The 4,341-nt window shown below is 44.3% G+C and overlaps 1 pseudogene; it reads left to right on the plus strand.

The window, feature by feature from the left end:
- The first annotated feature begins 211 nt into the window (after nt 1-211).
- LOC112900528 lies at nt 212-1,874 on the plus strand (annotated as a pseudogene).
- The last annotated feature ends 2,467 nt before the right edge of the window (nt 1,875-4,341 follow it).

Consider the following 4,341-nt stretch of genomic DNA (forward strand, 5'->3'; position numbering starts at 1 on the left):
GTTGAAGGATATAGGAAGATTTGACGATGTTGCATATGTAGTGGATAGCGCAAAGCGCATATGTAGGTTCTTCTACAACCATAATAGACTTCATGCTATGATGAGGGAGAAGATTGGTGGAGAACTGATTCGGTGGAATGCCACTAGGTTTGGCATAGTGTTTTTGTGCTTGCAGAGTTTTTGGGATAGGCAGGACAAGTTGAAGTCATGGATGGTCTCTGCTGAGTGGAAAAACAGTGAATGGAGAAATGAGCAAGACCATGGCTTTGCATATGATTGCCTGACAAATAGGGTTTGGTGGGATAAGATGGAATCGGTGCTTAATGCTGTTGGACCCATCTTCTTTGTTCTTCGCTTTGCTGACCGGCAAAAGAATGCTACTCTATCCGGCTTACTTCCAAAGATGATATAGGCATATAATGATATATGTGCTAAGTTGAGAAAAGGTGAACAGGAAAAAAGAGATCTCCTTAACAAAACAGCCGAAGTAATCAGTAAGAGAACACGATATCTTCCTAATGAGACACTTGTGCTTGCATGTAACAACTGGACAGATAGTTTGTTCAATTCATGTGTATTTTTTCATGTCTCTAATATTGTTGTCTTATTTTTTTCCTTTGTAGCTGCTGCACTTGACCCTGGAGATCTATACAGATCAAACCATGCAAAAAAATCATGTTGTCAATTGGCTGTAACTTTGGCAATAAAGAAACTGGCTACTTTAACTTCAGAGGCTGCTGCTGCAATTGACCAATATTCTTGTTTCATTGAAAAGAAGGGTCTATTTGGAGATCCAGAAGCTCGTTGGTCAGCACTTCATGGCAAAAGCAGTCCAGGTACACTTCTATGCCTAGTTACTAGTTGAAACAAGCATATCTATGCCTAGTTACTCCTTGTGTCCTTAGTTGAAACTAGAAAATCTTGTGCTACTGTTCTTGGATCATTTTGGCAAGTTACTAGTGCAAAGAATCTTAGTGAAATAATCCAATGTGCTCTTTGCTTGATCATTTATTGCAAGTTACTAGTGCAGCAAGTTACAATGTATAGAAACTTACTTTATGTGCTGTTGTTGCATATTATTATTTTTTTAATTAATTGCAGTTGAGTGGTGGGGTTCATATGGAGGGCAATGCCCTACATTGCAAAAGATTGCAAGACGCATTGTCTCACAATGCGTATCATCTAGTGGATGTGAAAGAAATTGGAGCACCTTTGCTCTTGTTCACACAAAATTAAGAAATAAATTAGGCTTTGACAAGCTGCACAAGTTGGTGAAAGTGCATTATAACTTGAAGCTACAGATCCAACAATTCGAAGCTGACTTTCAAAGCCTTCAAGAAAAAGATGTTGATCCATGTGCTATGATGATGGATGTTGCCCTTTATGATGAACAAAAATCAATCATGGATTGGCTAAATAATTCAATGAGCGATTCCACACCAATTCTCGATGAATACGATGATGATGATGATCTTGATTGGAACACACCTAGCAGCTTTGTCATTGAAAGTCTGGAAATGGACATAGAAGAGGTGGCTGCATTCAAGAGGAAGCTTTGCTTGGGAAAAAATGGCAGAAAAAAGAAACAGAGAAAGCAATGGGATGAAGAAGAAGAAGTTATAGAGGACTATGCATATGATTCTTCTCATGAACAAGGCAGCCCAATTTATGCTGAGTCAGGTGATAGTAGTTCCAATGAAGGTGATGGTGAGTTTCAGTTCAATTTTCTAGTTTAGATTTCCTATTAACATCATGTAAATTTTGTTCTTTGGAATATTATTTTTTCTTGCAAAGGTGATAATGATGGTGGTGAAGGAAGTGGTGGTACTAGAGCTCATGTAGGTGTATCAGATGGTTTTAGCTCAGGTGACTAAACTACAATTGCATACTTTTGCAAGTAGGCTTTCTAGAATTGTATTGGTTGGTGACAAAAATAAATACATGTCATCACATTGTAGGTGCTAATCATGGGGAATCAGCTCCTCTACGGCCAAGATCAACTAGGATAAAGAAGCCAACTCTCAAGAGCATCAATGAACTATAAAAGGTTTGATGAACCTTTCTTTTGCTAACTTTATAACCATTGCTTTAGTGTGATTTCATTTCATAAATAGAGTTTAGACATTTCCTATGTAATTATTTGTAGGGCTGTCCAACTCCGAGGAAAAGATGTGGCATGCTTCATTGATTCAGGATTTTGTGTGGTTGTGCTGTAGCTTAAATGCACTCCAAACTTTTGTAACATGCTAATATTTGAGGCAGCCAATACTTTGCTATCCAATGGACTGTAATATGGCCTATATGACTGTAATATGTGTCACTTAGTTACATTCTATGCTGAACCTTTCATATATGCTCCTTTATTGCAATATTCTTTTGGTGTTATATGTAATCAGTGATAACTAATGGATTAGAGGCAGTTTCAAGTGAAATTCTACCAAAAATTTTAAAAAATTTGAATTTGATCCGATATATCCTGATTATCCTGTCTATCCTGTTTATCTGTAACCTCCGATAATTTTGTTTTTCCGGTAATGAAAACCTTGGACAGACCACATCGAGGTTCGTAGACAAAACTAGATTTCTGACCGCATCTTGCCGAGATGCAGAGTTCAACCCGCGCACATTCCAAAACATTATACGAGCTGGATCCATTGGGAGAAACAAGAATGCACGACCACCCAGCTAGGCAGCTTAACAACCTGCTGCCCCTTCAACTTGCGCCCCCTCAACGCCAGGTAGCGCCCATCCAAAAAGCGAAGCAAGAGCTTGGATTTGCATAGCCGAGAGGGGTTGGAGAAATAGTCTTGCATATTCATTAAGAGTAGTCTGAGGGATCCACTCTCTGTTGGCATCAAAATGTAATGCTCTCATCACATTCCTTCGCGATTTGAGGATCCAAGCTGCATCGGTTCAGGCTTCAAACCTGCAATTCTCCTGCTGCGCCGAGCTTCTGTCACACTCAATGCCCCCTTCACTCTCCTCTTATTGATCTTTGGCGCAGGAAGAACCGTGCCTATCATCTTGGCAATACGATCAATAAAACCTTGCTGAGGAGAAGTCAGTCGGTGTTCGTCCTGCTGAGGAGATAGAGCTGCCTGAAGAGTAGCGCGACTTCTCAAGGAACTGGAGCAACGACTATACATTTGCAGAGGCATGGAAGGGGTTGGCGTAGCCCTTCCCGGCGGTGTCAAGCCCGTATGTTGCGGCGGCTGCTCAAGCGACGAGATGGCAGGTATCATCTGAGGCTCAAACCTTGGCTCGGAGACGGGCGAACCCACCTCAACAGGCGACCCACCGGAGCGCCTGGAGGCGGGCGAGCCCACCTCAACAGGCAGCCCAACGGGGTACCCGGAGGCGGCCGAGCACTCCTCAACAGGTAACACCAGAGTGCGAGGCGTCGCAATCGGGCGGGAGCATTTGAACTTGACTCCCTGGTTCTATCTGAGTCGAAGCAGGAAGCCCAGCCTGAAGCGGATAGCTCACCGGCCTAGCCTGGAGTGGAGCACCTTCCGACTGAGGAGGCTCAGAATCATTAGCTGTCCCTGACGGCCGAGCTTGCGGGCTTCGAACAACTTCTGGGCCACCAGCCTGACCTGGCATGGATGCCGGCCCATCATGGGAATTTGAAACGGTATGATCGGCCGCCAAGGCATCGTCACTCGCGCCAGCATTACTTCCTTCTGGAGGCAAAGAAATGGCTGTCTCCTGGGGAAGCTGCGCTCCATCAAAGCAGACGGCACCAACCTCCTCGTTGCTTGGACTTGTATCACTAATCATGTCCGCCACGAGGTCCAATTGACCATGAAGGGGGCCCAGCCGGTCATGCACCAGCTGCCGGAGGTGACCCCGGTCAGACCCGCCACCGAACGCCGGACCACGCCGGCGGCCAGGCGAACTCGATCTTCCGGAGAGGTCTGGATTCCTGAAATCTAGGCCATCATCCCTCGGTGGAGGAGGGGGAGGAGGGAGAGGCCTGTCCGCTTGACTTGACGACATAGGGATGGCAATGATGTCGACTTGATAAGACAAGCAGCGCTTCTGAAATGAACCGGATTCCTAAAACAAGGAATCCGACTCCCTGTATCATCGTGATAGTCCCTGGATCAAACGCTATCACATACAGAACTTATTTCAGGCAATATCACAGTCATACTTCGTATAAGGTCAAACACGGGTTTAATTAATACATAAATCCAAAGGATCATAGTACGAAATTTATTACAAGCCTCTCGGCTAAGACGAACAAGCAGAAAGCGCAAAGAGGTAGTTAGATCTTCGGCCATCCTTCATCTTCGGGATCCTTCTCCACAGGCAACTTGAGCGTAGCACGAGCTTCAG

This window comes from Panicum hallii, chromosome 7 (genome assembly GCF_002211085.1).
Source record: "Panicum hallii strain FIL2 chromosome 7, PHallii_v3.1, whole genome shotgun sequence".
In the NCBI taxonomy this organism is placed as follows: domain Eukaryota; kingdom Viridiplantae; phylum Streptophyta; class Magnoliopsida; order Poales; family Poaceae; genus Panicum; species Panicum hallii.